We start from the raw sequence: 17,022 nt of genomic DNA, 5'->3' as shown, positions 1-17,022 counted from the left end.
GGCTTAAAAGAGAAATCACATCTAAAATTACTGATAGAAGGAACATCAGTGAGAGTAGTATACTTCCCATCTATGGCATGCAGCCAAAGCAATACTTAGCAGAAATGTACATTCTTAAGTGCATTTATTAGAAAACCAGAAAGAAAATAAATGGATTAAGCTCTCAACTCACAATGATAGAAAAAGAACCAAACAAAACAAAAAAAATTAGGAATGAATTTTAAAAGAGAAAAACAGAAATAGATTAAATAGAAAATAACCCCAAAATCAGACTAGATAAATTAAAGTTAGTTCTTTAAAAAGTCCAATAAAATACATAAGTCTTGGTAATTCTGATGACAGAGAGGGAGACAGAAGGAACACGAGAAATAAGAATTAAAGGACAGCCAACGATACAGATAATACTTGAAAAATCAAAAGAGAATTATGTCTAATATTTATGTCAATAAATTTAAAATTTTAGAGGAAAGAATTGTTTGGGACATACGGATTATCAAAATAATATCAGAGAAAATGTAAAACTGAGTAAGTAGCAATAGAAAAAATTTAAAACATAATTTTAAAACATCTTCCCTTTAAAAAAGGCATCAGCCCCAGACCATTTTATGAGTGAGTTCTACAAAACCTTTAAGGACAGGGGTTTTTTTTTCATGTTTATTTAAATTGTTTCAGGGCATAGAATAGATATGAAACTCCTTTACTTGTTCTATAAGGCTAGCAAAACACCAAATTGAGCAAAGACTGCCCAAAATAGCTTTTTCTACATCTCACATAAGATTATAAAAGTAAAAATCTTTTTTAAATATTTCAAATCAAAACTAGCAGTACATTACAAGAATAATATATTGTAGGGGAGGAAGACATTTCCTCTACCCGTTCTGGGTTCTTCTGGCTGGAGAACGAATTAAATTCACATGAGACAGAATAGCAGGAGAAAATTAAACAAAGCTTTATAACATGTGTACATGGGAGAGGCTCAGGCAAACTGAGCAACTCACCAAAATGGCTGAAGCCACCACCTTAAATATCATCTTCAGCTAAAGACAAAGGAGGATGTTGGGGGTGGAGGAGTCAGTTATAGGAGGTTACCACACAAGTGCAGTAAACAAGAGTCAGGTTATTATGCAGACTTGAGTTCTTGCCTTCCACACTGATAAGAGTTTCTAGAGATAAGGTCACCCCTCCTTCCTGGTACAGAGAGGGAGACACATTTACAGATGGAGATTTCCTTTACAATGTAAATGTCTCTTAACAAAGGTTAAGTAAATTCTACTTTTCAGAGTTTCTTTCCCGTCTGCAGTTTTTAAAAGTAACCAGCCCAAGATATTCCTCATGCCAAAGAGACATATCCTGGGGTGGCCAATTCCAGTCCCCCACAGTATCAATGGAGTAGGACTTTTTATAAGAGTAAAAGGGTGGTTAAATAGTTAATGGGGAATGTATTAATTCCTTGTATAAATAGAAAAACAAAGAAAATCTATATGATTCTTGCAATAGATGCTGAAAAAGGAGTTTAAAAATTCCCACACCTACTCCTGAAATAAGCTCAGTAATCTAGGAATAGTATGAGAATAGGATGCTCTATAAGAAATTAATGTGAGTTTTGTTCCCACTCCTTTAGACTGATTGGTTAGGAATAAAAGATAGCTTTACCCCTTCCCAAGAGGAAAGCCAAGCCACAGCCTAGGTTCTCCATACCCAGAGCTGGGTTGGAGCTTTTGTGTTTCCAGGCTAGTAAAGGAGAAGTTAGCACTCAAGTACTGGTTGCCTTGGAGATAATCAGGCTGATTAGAAGATCTGGTTACCCAAGGGCAGTTAAACTAGACTATCCAAGAGTAGGCAGAAAAGAGCTTTGACTTGGTGGAATTTGAAAGGAATGAACAGCTCAACTGAGAACTCAAAAGAGGAAAACACTGCAGTTTTTATACAGGTGGTGACTTCAAGGGTGGGGGATGACCTGAGACAACTGGTTTGTCACTCTGGCTCTGAGTTGGCAGGGATCCTATTGTTGGAGGGATAGATGTCAAGGACTTGTAGAAGCTGAGCCAGCAGGGCTGAAACCCAGGAAGCCTGTTGAAGTGTCTATGCACTCTGCAGCATATTGTACATGCTTATGTGTGTTTGTGTGTGCATGTGTGTCCTTTGCATATTTGTGTGTATGCATACACATTATGTGCATGTATACACCCATGTATGATGCTCTGGTTTTGGCTTATCAGTTATCACAGTGAATATATAATACTTGTGAAATATTTTAAAACTCTGGGAACCAGCAAGAGAATTTTATCAGATAGTCACACATAAGATCAACATGTGAAAGTGACTTGCTGTCCTATATGCTGGCACTAAGCAATCTGCAAAGTAATGGGGAAAATATTCACTCACAGTGGCAAGAAAACTTATAAAACACCTTGGAATAAACAGCCTAAGAAATGTGTCAAAACTATGATAAAAAATCAAACTTTATTGAATGAAATATTTAAACACTTAAGTGGAATGACATACTATGTTTCTGGATATGTTATTTTTCTAGTTGTATAAGTAGAGTGAATTACTTAACCTCTCTTTGTCTTCTTTCCCTTTTCTGTAAGACAGAAATGAAAATAGTATCTACTTCACTGTGTTGTTATAAGAACTAAATGAGTTAATTGATGTAAAGTACAATATAATTATTATTAATAATAAAAATGTCAATTCTTCTCAAATTAATCTATAATTTCAATGCAGTTCTAAATAAAATCTCAAAAAGATTTTTATGAGCATGAAAAAGATAACTCAAGTTCATCTACAAATGTAAACGTTAGCAACTTCCTATGGAAATATGAAAACATGATTATGATGGTGAACTTGCCGTGCTGGATTTCAAAACATACTTTGGAGAACTTTGGTCATTAAAACACTGCAATATCTATTAAAATAATAGACAAACCTGGGGCTGGCCCTGTGGCCTAGTGGTTAAGTTCAGTGCACTCCACTTTGGTGGCCCAGGTTTGGTTCCTGGGTGTGGATCTATACCACTCATTTGTGGCCATGCTGTGGCAGCGACCCACATACGAAATAGAGGAAGATTGGCACAGATATTAGCTCAGGGTGAATCTTCCTCAGCAAAAAAAAAAGAAAGAAAGAAAAAGAAAAGACAAATCTTTCAAAAAGAGAATGAAATAAGAGAATGAAATAAAGGGTCTAAGCAGACTCCTGGATCTGTATATGTGGGATACGATATAAGATAATCTAAAATTTGAAATCCATGGCAAAGAATTGACTATTCAAAGAATCTTGTTGGAACTAGTAACTATCCATTGTATCTTTACTCAACACCAAGCACAAAGATAAACTCCAGATATAGTCCCAATTTAAATGAAAAAACCACAACTGTAAAAGTATTAGAAGAAAATATAAGAAAATGAGTGTATAACTTTAAGGAGGCATTGCAAAGCATATCAGTCAGGGTTCAACTGAACATGGAAAGTATTATAACTGGCTTAAGCAGAAAAAATGAAATATGGAGAACCTAATGCTTAGAAAATTATCAGAAGGGATGGGAGGAGCAGGATCTAAGCAGAAATTTCAAAAAAGATTCCCAGAACATCACTGCAGATCTGGCCCACCAAAATAATCAATAATTTCTGTGATCAGAAAACTTCATGATCAGAAAAGTTGGGGAATCAGCTAACTTTAAGACTCCTCCACCACAGCCGTTCCATACCAGCTAAATGAATCCCCCATCTGCCCTGTTTCTTAACATCCATGAAAGTGAAAACCAGGAACTGGGGCTTCTGCTGCTGCTGTCTCTGAAAACCAAATGCCCCTCCCACTATGCTCCCCTGTGGAAACAGCTAGGATAGCAAAGGCGTGGACCCACATCACTTCCATCTCTAAATCTTGGGGAGAAGGGGCTTGTCTTCTAGGAACAGTTCACATGTAGAACTCAAGCTTTGATGGATTTTGTGAAATGTATTCTTTCTACATTCTAGACTTTCTACTTTCTGGCCTTTAGTGTGAAGTTAAGCCATGCTTCAAGGGGGCTGGATTTCACCAAGGGAGTCAATTTGCAATTCCTTTCACAATAAAGAAAGATAGAAAACCCAGAAGCCACAAGAGAAAAGATTGATAGATGGACTACATAAAATTTAAATTTTTGATATAGCAAAATAAGCCATAAACAAAGTAAAATAAACAATAACAACAAAAAGCAATATACTGGGGGTGGGGGTAACTTTGTAATATATAGAACAGATGAACATTAATGTTCATAATATATAATGATCTCTGCATCACTAAGGAAAACAACACAGTAGAAAAATGAGCAAAGCATCAGAGCAAGCAATGACCAGAAAAAAAAATGCACGAACAATGAACATAAGGACAGATTATTAACCTAACCAGTAAAGAGTCAAATGCCTATTAAAATAAGGTAATATGATTTTTATCAATCAGATTAGCAAAAAAAAATTTTAATTGGTAATATACACAGTTGATGGAAGTAAAAATTAGCGTTGCCTTTTTAGAGGACCATTTGATAATATCCGACAAAATTTTACATGTATATGCCATTTAACTGAACATTTTCACTTCTAGGAATCCGACTTACAGAAATCTGTTTCATGGAACATCATTCATGATGAAAGCCAGATAGATGTCACCCAACATATACGAGGGTCTGTACTGTAGGTGAGGAAGCCCATAAATATGAATCTGGGAGTTCATACACAAGGGGAACAGCTGCTCTCCTTCTTCTCTCCTGAGAGGGAGAGAAAACATTATTGTTTAATATAATCAAATTCTCCTTGGGAACAAAAGAGAAAGGATGCTAGGTTCTTACCCTTTGGAATATAAATAAATGTCCCCAGGGAGAAGATAAGACAAGCATCTCTGAGTTTACAATCTTGCAATGTTTCCATAGTTTGGAGGCGAGAAGTTTATTACTCTTTGGAGGGGAGCAGATGGCTCCAGGTGTAACTCCCTTGAGTGGGAGGAGCAAATGGATCTGCAAAGTGGAGACATTCTCTAACTTGTGGGTTCCCTTTGCTTATGAAGACAAACTATGCAGAAACATGAAAATATTCTTCCCCTGACAAGAAGCAGTTGAATAAAATGTAAATTTAGGATTATTGGCACCCAGAGTAATCAAAATATAGAATATTAAGTGAAAATTCAAGTAAGAGAACAGTATATTAAATAGGATCTCATCTATGTGAATTTGGTAAACCAAATCATTAACATGATCATCTTTTGGGAAAGGAGAATGAACATGGTAGTAAAAAAGGGACTTTCATTTTGACTACATATGTTATTGAATTTGGGTGTGGAACCAGGGGTGATTTTTAAAATATCTTCTGTATTTTCCAGATTTCCTACAATAAATATACATTAGTTTTATAATAAGTCATCTTTTTATTAGTCAAAACCAGTTCATTCATCAAATGTTCTTTATATTTCAAAACAGCCACAAGATTAATAAATTGTATTTGTTATCATTGAGTTTATCATTTACTCCAAAAAATACACCGTTACTGACAGAATGAGGTTCTCCTCTTCTGCTATTTATCAATGTTTGTCTCACAATGACTTTTAAAAATATCATTCATTTAGCAACATTTATTAAGCATTATAATTAGCACTGAGGTTACAAAAAATTGTAGTCCATCCTTCCTTGAACAGCTCACAATCTACTGAGGGTAAAAAAAAAAAAAAAAAAACACCTGTGTTAGAGTATATTGTAATTCCCTGTGATAAACAACAGCATGTAAACTAAGTGTGATGTGAACCATGCAAGGGACATTCCCTCCTGCCTGAGAGAAATGGGGAATGTTTCACGAAAAGGTGACATTTGAAATAGCTCCTGAAGAAATCTATTCTATCACAATGCAGCTGAATGGAATCAGAACACAAGGTAATCTTTACCAGATCTTTATCAACCCACTGAAGAGTATTAAGACACCAACTAGTCTTAATACTCCATGTGTGGTTTGATTTTTAAACCAAATGACGGATAACACATCGAGTTTCCAACATATCAGAGAAACTTAGTCTGTGAGCAGACAGATAGCTCTATTTGATTGAATGGAGTGGAGTCTATAGAACTGTTATTATTACAAGTTGGAGGAGTTGTCTAGGTGTACACAATTGTTAGTTCTTAAAAAGTAAGTCATATGAGGGGCCAGCCCGGTGGTACAGCAGTTAAGTTCGCATGTTCTGCTTCAGATCCCGAGTGTGGACATGGCACTGCTTGGCAAAAAGCCATGCTGTGGTAGGCGTCCCGTGTATAAAATAGAGGAAGATGAGCATGGATGTTAGCTCAGGGCCAGTCTTCCTCAGCAAAAAGAGGAAGATTGGCAGTAGTTAGCTCAGAGCTAATCTTCCTCAAAAAAAAAAAATGTAAGTCATGTGAAACAGCTGGTCTTGACAAAATTAAGGTAGGGAATAATTTAATGGTTAAGTTTTTTGTTTTTGTGTTTTTGGTGAGGAAGATTAGCCCTGAGCTAACATCTGTTGCCAATCTTCCTCTTTTTGCTTGAAGAAGATTTGTCCCTGAGCTAACGTCTGTGCCAGTCTTCCTCTATTTTGTATATGAGATGCCACCACAGCATGGCTTGACGAGTCGTGTGTAGGTCCGCACCTGGGGTTCTGAACCTCCCAACCCTGGGCCACTGAAGCAGAGCATGCCAACTTAATCACTACGCCACTGGCCCAGTCCCTAATGATTAAGTTTTACGTTTTAAGGCTTATGTTTCTTTGGTACAAAGCAAAACATACTGGTTACTACTGTGTCCACTCTTCATTATTCCAACAGAGACTCAATGAGGGGAGTCAGATGAAAGTAAAAGTTGTCAGTAGATCTCAAAACGTGGTCCTCAGATCAGCAGCATCAGCATCACCTGGGAACTTGTTAGAACTGCAAATTCTCAATCCCCACTCCAGACTTACTGAATCAGAAGCTCCAGGGATGAGGTCCAGCAATCTGTGTTTCACCAAGCTCCTCAGGTGATGCTGATGCACATGGCACATTCAAATTTGAGACCCACTGTGCTAAGGTAAGCTCTCAGTCCTTGACATGCAACCAGTTGGTGCCTTTAATTTAACCTGCTATCTTTGATTTATTTACCAGCAGGAAAGAGGAAGCATGGCAGAAAGGAGAATTTAAGAAAGAAACATTTTGCTATTGTTCTCAAATACATGTATGTAAATGATATTTAATAGAGGGTGCATGAGTAAAAATACTCTTTTCATTTTCAAGAAAATAGCCCTACAAGTGATGGGATAGATATTTCCACCTCTGTTGTTTCTTGGGCTTCAGAGAACCGATGGAAGCTGCACCAGGACCAGTCTTCACACTGACAAAGCAGACGATCTTTGATTTGTTATGACTTGAGGAAACCAGGAAGATGCTCCTTGCCTCAAACACGTGTGGTTACTGTACAAAACTGGGGTTCTTTTGCCCGAGGAGTATAAAGAGCCAATTATTACAGCATCAGCTTTTGAGGAAAGAAAAAGGTTTATTTCGAGATCAATCTGCAAGGAGACAGGAGGCATAAGCTCCTAGATAAGTCTCCCTAATTCAGGATTTGGGGTGAAATTTAAGAGGTTAAGGAGAACAGGCAGGTATGTAGAAAGGCTGGCACAGCAGGTTTTGATTGCAGGGCTTCAAACATTTATGGAAAGGTGTGGAAGGGGCTTTATTTTATTTTTTTAATTATTTTTTTATTGTGGTAACAGTGGTTTATAAGATTACATAAATTTCATGTGTACATTGTTGTATATTTCTATTTCTGTGTAGATTACAACGTGTTCACCACCCAAAGACTAGCTACAATCCATCACCACACACATGTGCCTAATCACCCCTTTTGCTCTCCTCCCACCCTCCTTCCCCTCTGGTAACCATCAATCCAATCTCTGTCTCTATGTGTTTATATGTCGTTGTTTTTATCCTCTACTCATGAGTGAGATCATACGGTATTTGACTTTGTCCCTCTGACTTATTTTACTTAGCATAATGCTCTCAAGGTCCATCCATCTTGTCACAAATGGTCAGATTTAATCGTTTCCTATGGTTGAGTAGTATTCCATTGTGTATGCATACCACATCTTTATCCATTCGTCCCTTGATGGGCACCTAGGTTGCTTCCAAGTCTCAGCTGTTGTGAATAATGCTGCAAGGAACACAGGGGAGCATGTATCTTTATGCATTTGTGTTTTCAAGTTCTTTGGATAAATACCCAGCAGTGGAATAGCTGGATCATATTATAGATCTATTTTTAATTTTTTGAGGAATCTCCATACAGTTTTCCATAGTGGCTGCACGAGTTTGCACTCCCACCAGCAGTGTATGAGGGTTCCTGGAAGGGGCTTTAATCCTGGAGCTTCCTAGACAACGGACTCCTTGTTTCCGATAAGAGTCCAACTTTCAGGTTCTGGCTGTGTTCTGGTCTTTGGTTCCTTGTGGGAGAGAATCTTTTGTTCCGGGGTCATTTTGGGTCAAGATTTTCTTCTCTGTACACGCTTTTGCTACATGACTTTGCAAATTTTTCTGGCTTGACCCTGAAAAACCTTCTATTGATGAGATGGGGTCAGTTTGAACTGGTTCTACGAGGGCCTGTGGTTACAATGTCCAACCAGAGACCACGTGACTAAAAGTCCACTGTCAAAGACTCATTTTTACCCCCTTAAGCTAAGCATTTCTCTGAGTACATACTCTTAAAAATTCAAATCCCCTCTGGAGGAATAACAATTTCAATTGTCACCAGTCTGATTCAACCATGAATTCATTAATCATAACCTTTTCTTCTGAAGTGAGAGGTCCAGGAAGCGTACACAGTAAGGCCCTGGTCCACCAGGGAGGAGAATGATGCAGATAAGGGAGCTGGGGGCATTAGTCAATGGAAAGGAATTTCCATTTTTTCCCCCACAATAGACTTAGATTCTTCACAGTCTCATTCTGGCCTAACTTTAGATAAGCCCTCCATCACTTCAATGCCTCAAATTCTCAGCTGTCAAAAGTCTCACAAGTTTAGGGTTTTAAAAATACTTGGCAGTCTTTGAGTGTTAAATATGTAAAGAGAAAAAACCCCAAAGTTCACATCAGTGTATGGGTGATAATGGTTCTGGCTAACTTCACTCATTACTCCTACCATTAGTGTCAATCTAAAGACTGTCTAGAGTCCTTGGTGAAATCAGGGAAGTCATTTGTCTGGCACCCAAAGATTACCTCCTGGTGACAGCTTATTTTACCCCAGTGAATGAGAAGGTTGATTAAATTATAACCAAATATTAATGGATGCTCAAAGCCTTGAATCACTTTTGTGGAAACTGAACTGCAAGGAGGAGACAAGTGCTATTTTTCAGTAACCTACACTACTCACATTGTTTACTTTCTATATTTTGTTTTCTTCAATATTCCTATTCTTACAGGAGGAAAAAGAATTCCTTATAATTTATTATAGAACAGAGTTAAGTGGTTAATTAATAACTTGGACAGGGGCTTTAAACCATTTCCCCTGCCATCTAATGAAGAATAAGATGTCTCAGGATTTTCTTTCTATTCCTGGCAGCAAACTTGCTGAAGAGATAAACAACCAGAGCTACTAACAATAAATCACTCTCGAGAGATATACTGCCTGACCTTTTGGGGGAACCATTTACACTTGTATAACACTGAAACACAAGGAGCTCAAAACTCTTGGGGGAGGTTATTGTGCAGATGCGTTTTAAGGATTTAATCTTGCCACTCCTTAAGAAAGGAAATAGACACAAAGAGTTATGAATGTACTTTCCTGGACCTACGTACCACAGCAGAAGACCAAAGAAAGCCCCAATCTTCTCACATCCTAGTTCTACCTGTTCTTCTGTTTCTGCTTCTCTTCACAAACAGAGTTTTCTTCATGGCAAAAGCACTCTTGGGCATCAATTCTTGATTCTCTATCCCCACTCTCCTCCCCCACATAAACCCTGTTCCTGAGAAGCTGGCACTAACATCCACCTGTTGCTCAAGCCTGAAGCCCAGGAACGATCTTTGATTCGTCTCTTTCCCTGCTGCCCATCCCCAGCCAATCGCATCAGCCAAGTCCTATCTCCAATATTTACATGTCAAACACTTACCACCTCCACTGATAGCCTCTCTGCCCTGCCACCAAGATCGCTCACCTGGACCTTGCTTCTTCCCTTGCCCGTACAGTCCACTCATTATGTGAGACTGAATCATCTAAAATATAAATCAGATTTTTTTTTTTTGAGAAGACTGGCCCTGAGCTAACATCTATGCCCATCTTCCTCTACTTTATATGTGGGATGCCTGCCACAGCATGGCTTGGTAAGTGGTGTGTAGGTTGGTACACCGGATCCAAACCAGCAAACCCGGAGCCACCAAAGCAGAACGTGCAAATTTAACTGCTGTGCCACCGGGCCAGCCCCTATAAATCAGATTTTATGACTGCCTTGCTTCAAACCCTCCTGCAACTTCTGAGTATAATTAGAATAGATTTCAAATTCCTATCATGGTCCATAAGGCTTTATCTCTTCATCCTTATCGTGTTCTCATTGTCCCCTCAGTGTGGACACTCCAACTTCACTGTTCCTCTGGTGCCAGGAGCTGTCAGCCTACAAGTTAAGCCTCTGCCTTGTGACACAGTCCGGGAGAGAGATGAGGGGACGCACGGCGACCCTCAAGGGATTCTACCAGGGTGCCCCTGCAACGAGTCTCCCTGGTACTTCTGACTTTTCTGCTTCTGCTCACTCTGTTCTACACCTGGGGTTATTTCAGGGGAAGTCAGCCCGGCCCTGGGAATGAGAATGATACAATGCAATATTCTAGGGAAAGTTCTGGGGAAAAAACATCTTCTAGGGAAAGAACATTCTGACCCGTCCTTTGGTTAGGTAGAGCAATGGGAGTGGAGAGGGAACAAAGAAATCTGTAGCCCCCACAGATCTCTGTAGGAGGACGGCGGTTACCACGGCCCACTGAGTCAGGAGGCCGCAGGGGGTGGCCTCCTTGAAGTAAAGAATTACAGAAACTTGGCTCCCCTCAGGCCTGCACACAATCAATTACTCTTAGGCAGAAGCTTGACTTCCCCCAGGTCTACACACAATCAATTGCTCTTAGGACTATTGTCTACCTTGCAATCAATTGCTCTTAGGACTATTGTTTACCTTACAAAAACCCCCTTTCGCGAGCCCAGTACTGTTTCATGAAATCATCTTTGCGTACCCTGAGCCCTATATAAATCATACATACACAAAATAAAGTTAGACTTGGACACCAAACTCCTTGTCTCACTGCCTCCTCCTTTGCCAAAGCCGTCCATCCCTCAGGAGACCCTGTTCGGCTGGAGCTGGACCCCAGCACTCTGGTTTTCTGGTCCCTCAAACACACCTAGCTTATTAACTTCTAAGAGTCCTTTCCCAGAAAGCTCATCCCCCTAGATCAGCACATTCATGTCTTTCAAGTCTCAGCATACATGTTAACTCCTCAGAGAAGAATTTTCTGAAATAGACCCCCCAACTCCCCAGCTCAGCCATTTTATCACCTTAATCATTTACATTTTCTTTGGATCACTCATCATACATGACCTTTTCTTATTAAGTATCTGTCTCTCCATACTAGACTATAAGCTCCGTGAAAGCAGGAATCTGTGGTCTTACGTCCTAAATTCCTAAAGCCCAGAGCAATGCCAAGCATAGACTGGCTGCTGGTTAAATATTTGTTGAATTAATGAGTAAATAAGTGAACTCTTTGACAAAACCCACTCTATAGAATTTTCAATCATATATGTAATACTAGGAACAGTAGTCAAATCAACAAATATGTTTATGTGTCTAACAAGTGTAAGGCACCATTCTAGGCATTCCTTTGGTGTTGGCTTGTATTCATCTACTAATGTTGAATAGGACATGGTTTTGATCACCATAATATGCCAGTTAAATGCCATCGGAATAAAAGCCCCACTTCAGATGCACAGGCTGTGCCACTCACTCCTGACATGGGTATTGCTACTGGTGCTCCTAAGGGGCACCACTAAAAAGCACAATCTTACCATCACTTCTGAAAAAACAAATCATAGAGCACCTTTCCTGAGGATGGTGGAGCATAAGCACATCTGCAAATATGCTAGAGTAAGGAGACAGGGTTCAAATCCCACGCCTGCCATCTATAACGCACGTAACTTTGAGAAGTTACTTTATCCCTCTCTGCCTCAGTTAAGCATCTTTTAAAGATAAGAATATTAATAACTTTCCTGCCTACCTCACAGAGTTGTAGCCATCAACGAAATATTGCAGCTAAGAACACTGCACCCTGAATACATATGTGGTTTAGGATTGTAAATATGCACATGCTCACACACACAGAAAGGATAACAAATATTAAATGATTTATGAATTATATTTCCCACTTATTAACTCATGTTCAATGCAAATGATTACTCACTAGAAGTAAGAGTAGTTAGAGCTTTCCAAACACATTCATTTGAAATAGATTTCCCCCAAACAGCCTCATTTCCAGAGTCCCTTCCTGGGATCTGTCCTTGCACATGAGTGCCCTACCTACGAAGGAGTCTCACACATTTGAGATGTCCATAGGTAGCAGCAGTGTTTCCTTCCTAAAGAGGAGCTAAACTTGGAACACAGACCAACCTTCAGTTCTGGCTCCAACAACATGCTTAGTGGCCTAAAATTCCCCAAACTATTTCTTCTTGAAACTAAGTTTCAGCCACTGATGGTGATACCAGTCAGGAAGAATAACTGAAACACTGGGTCTCCATTGAGCACAAGGTGCGTACAGGCCTGGATGGTCCCCTCTAATGGAACAATCTACGTGTGTAATTCTCAGGCCTCTCTGGAGTAGATACTCTTCACTAATGAATTTCTCAACCTGCCTAGTTTTTCCACCTATAGATTTGATAAAGGGAAGAGGAAAGACTGACATCTTAGAACTCTAACTTCAGTGACTTTTTGACAAATATTCCTGGACAAAACCCAAACAATATTTTTTAAATGCTTTCTCTTGACTATCTTGCCTTAGAGACTAACTCTGCCATTGCTCTCTTTCCAGTTCAAAGTTATTTGTATTTCATCAATTATTAGGCACCAATCTCACTCAACAATTTCTTGAGGCTCCTCCTTAATAATTTAAATACTCAGGAACGTAAACTAAATAAGCTTATGTGAACTTCCAGCTTAAAAAGCCTTTTAACAATTTTCTCAGATGGGCAGGTTTGAGAATTGTATCATAAAGGTGTCAGAAATGTGTAAGAAAAGTAAGAATCTTTAAAGAAAAAAAATGTAGTTCCAATTTAAGTATCCATTAGATCTGTTTGAGAATACAATCTAGATATTAGGACTCTCCTTCTTTCTATCTGACAAGCCCAAGGCCATCCCCTAAATTCACTCCTTCTAGACTTTGTAGGGGTTGCACCACAAGACTAGCTTCTGAGTGACCAGGGGGTATAAGGAGGTTCTTGGTGAAAGAATGGGGTAACTTCAGAATCAAGGATCTTGGCGCCTTCTACTCAGGCTGCCACATTAGGGTTCTGGTGGCTGATTCAGAGCTGGTCCCTGTGTTCTGGGTCTCCACCCAAACTCCGGAGCCTGTATTGGGTGCTGTTGATCTAAACATCTACACAGAGTCCCAGTCCCTATGTGGTCCAGAATTAAATATAAAACAGTATGTGTGGTTTCATGTATGTGTTCTTTTGAGGAAGGAGGACAATAGGTTTTATGAGAAGTTAAGAACCACTGGTCTCCATTACCTGTGCTCTCCTGGTTCCTGCACTCTTTCTAGTCTGACTCATTGCCTTGCTTCAAACTCAGGCTTCAGGGTGTGCACAGATATAGAAGCACAACCTCACTCTGACCAGTTTGGACAGTTCATCTTGTTTCAGCCCTTAGTTGTGCTGAGCAGTCATCCCCTGGGCACTTTCCTGGTCTCATCCACCTCCTGCGTCTCCCCTCTTCTTTGCACACCTTGCTATAGCTTTTGTTCTTGATCCCAATGTCAATAAGCAAATCCATAGTTCAACCATACATGCTAATCTTTGACCCAGGTCTGATGACACCACTTATAGGAAAAACTATTTTCTCTCACCGATTTTAAGTATATTATCCCAAACAGATCCCATTCACTTGCTACTCTATGCTATTGAAGAAAACAAAAAGTACAGTATACATTTAGCAAGAACTTTAAATACTTTGATACGACATGCTAGCTGGACTATGGAAATGGTCAGGAAAAGGACTTTTCATTAAATGTTTGTGGTTTAAACATAAGATACACCAATCAGGACAGGGGTTTTGCCTTAGCTATCTTGGGTCATAATTGAATTCTTGACACTTGAGACTTAGGAAAGAATGGGGCCTCAGGCCTAGCACATAATTATCAAACTATAGAAATTCCTAGTAGACTTCAGCATTGGAGTGTGCATTTAGATGACCTGAAAGTTCTGCCTGTAGACATGAGCTATTTCATTCAAAACTCAAGAGGAAGCATACCTTTAAATTCAGTAAAAGATCATACATCCTTGTGCTCTGATTTTTGGCTTACGTAAAATGCAGACATGTTATAATACACTGACACAACTAGTATTTTTCCCAAAGATAGCAGCCATATTATCAGCTAATTAAAATTGAATAATATAAATTACGTATTTGTAAAGTATAAGAATTGTCTTACCATTTAAAATAATGTCCCCGTCTGTTTTAAGCAGAATTCTGAGATGGACTCCAGAGGTTCCTGTCCCCCAGTTATTTACTCAAATGCTAATCTAGGTACTGCTGTAAAGGGATTTTTAACATGTAAAGTCCCAAATCAATTGACCTTAAGATATAGAAGATACATGGATGGGCCTGAACTAAATCACCTGAGCCCTTTAAAAGCAGCATTTTCTCTGACTGGCAGGAGAGGGTGAAATCAGAGAGACTTGAAGCATGAAAAAGAACTCCATGCACCATTATTGGCTCTGAAAATGGAGGGGACCGCATGCAAGGACCAGAGAGCAGCCTCTAAGAGCTAAGAGAGATCCCAACCAACAGCCAGCAAAGAAATGGCAACCTCAGTCCCACAACAGAGAGGAACTGAATTCTGCCAACACCCTGAATGAGTATGGAGGCACATTCTTCCCCAGAGCCTCTGGATAAGAGACCCTCCCCCCCTCTCCCACAAGGCCAACACCTTGATTTCCACTTTGTGAGACCTTAACCATAGAACCCAGTCGAGCTCTGGTCAGACTTCTAATCCACAGGACCGTGAGCTAATAAATCAGTGATGTTCAAACCACTAATTCTGTGGTAATTTGTTACACAGCAACAGATAACCAACACCCTATCTTTCTGGGAACTTAGGTGTCATGCTGCTTTTGTATCTAATATTTTCGTGCAGCTTTGTACAAAGATGTAAAATGTGACTCACAAGGAGAAACAGTGAGTCCACCAGGTAACTGTCAGCAGAGGTCTGTTGAGCGTTCTGAAGATCATTTGTTGAGTTATTATGAGCTGTTATGGGAAAATGACTCACTTGGCTTCAATAACAAGCCTAAATAGAAGAATCAGCAAAACCAGCTAACAAAAACGACTCTAACAGCCATTTTCCAGGCTGGGATACATATTAGGAAATTTTAGCATACGTCTCTGATGAAGTTAAATGCTTAATTTTACAGAAAGCAATTTTCCAATAAAGGCAAGTGAAAACAAAGAGGTAGAATTATATTGGATGATTTTATGGAAACACACAAGTAAATTCATACCTACGGGCATGCAAAAGTAGGTCTTAACACTCTGCCACCTGCATACCTCAACCTCACTCAGCTGTGCTTACCTTTCTCCAACTTGCTGCCTCCCTCTCAACAGAACAAATATAGTTGGAGGACCAGGAAATTGGTGGTCCACAGGGACCAGAGAGAAAGTGCATTAATCAGAATTCCACTGGGACAGCAGTACAGAGCTGCCTCCACTCATAGTCTGGAAATAGCTCAGCATGATTCCCCGATTAAAAATTAATCAAGTGAATAAGACCCTGCAATACAAAACAGCCAAAGAAAATTAAACACCTCCCTAAGGGAAAGCCTGCAAGTCATAAAAAATTAAAACATAAAACTGAATATTTACAAATATCATTTACAAACTTACGGATGTTGAGGACTCATGCCCATGACAAGATCACAAGTCCTTCGGGAGCTTCAAGACCGTTCACGCGTTGAGCAAAGCTTCTCCTGCCTGAGTGTGCACCAGAACCACCACCTGGGGATGGAGGTGGCAGATTATAAAACACAGATTCTCAGAGGCCCTCCCCCCCAACCCCTCCCCCCTCCGCCACGCAGAGATGCTGACTCAGAAGGTTTGGGAGGCAGGTCTGGCTTCGATAATTGTGGCAAGTAACCTGAAGGGACTCTGATGGGCATCTAATCTGAGAAGCACTGGTACAGCCAGTTTCCTCACAATTGTCTGGCAATCCAGCGCCGTCACAATGCAATGCACTGTCTACTGTTCTGCTGCTCATTCAGGAACTAAACTGTCCTTGGGACTTATTCAGACACTTTCCAATTTTCCTTCCCAATTACAAATGAGATCATCCTAAGCAGCACTAACTTTAGGATAAATATTGGTGAATAAAACTTTTCCCATTGCTATTTCATTTATTTATTAATTCAACAGACAATGAAAAGCTATTATATGCCAGGTATTGGACAAGGTCCTGGAGATAAAATGACAAATAAGTAAGAAATAGCCCCTGCTCTCAGGGTGTTCACAACTTAATGTCATTAATAAGCAAATATAATAGAATATGATGAGTGGCAGGATGGGAAAAATACAAGGAGCAGAAAGAGTGTTCCTGGCAGGAGGAGCAGGGTTAAGAAGAGTTAAGAAGGAATTATGCTGGTATGGAGTATGTCTATCTGTGGGTGTATGTCTGGGTGTGTGCACATGCACAATGAATGTTGGAGAGAATAGTGAAAGATGAGAGCAAAGAGAAAGCAGGGTTGAAACTATGTGTCCTTAAATGTAGTGTCATCTTGGCAAAGTGTGTTGGTAAACTTG

At 39.6% G+C, this 17,022-nt stretch overlaps 1 long non-coding RNA gene across 8 annotated transcripts in view; it reads right to left on the bottom strand.

The window, feature by feature from the left end:
- The window catches only part of LOC139083052 (uncharacterized), a 114,005-nt gene that overhangs the window by 42,462 nt on the left and 54,521 nt on the right, over positions 1 to 17,022 (bottom strand). For 2 of the 8 annotated variants that reach the window (XR_011539547.1, XR_011539541.1), the window contains exons 1-3: positions 16,315 to 16,451; positions 16,114 to 16,224; positions 4,592 to 4,741 (exon numbers count right to left, since the gene is read on the bottom strand). This is a non-coding gene — a long non-coding RNA (uncharacterized lncRNA). The other 6 variants (XR_011539543.1, XR_011539546.1, XR_011539548.1 and 3 more) reach the window with 6 other exon arrangements.

This window comes from Equus przewalskii, chromosome 4, assembly GCF_037783145.1.
Source record: "Equus przewalskii isolate Varuska chromosome 4, EquPr2, whole genome shotgun sequence".
Lineage (NCBI taxonomy): Eukaryota > Metazoa > Chordata > Mammalia > Perissodactyla > Equidae > Equus > Equus przewalskii.
Note: the sequence above shows the minus strand (reverse complement) of the source record. Positions and strands in the feature narration are given on the sequence as shown.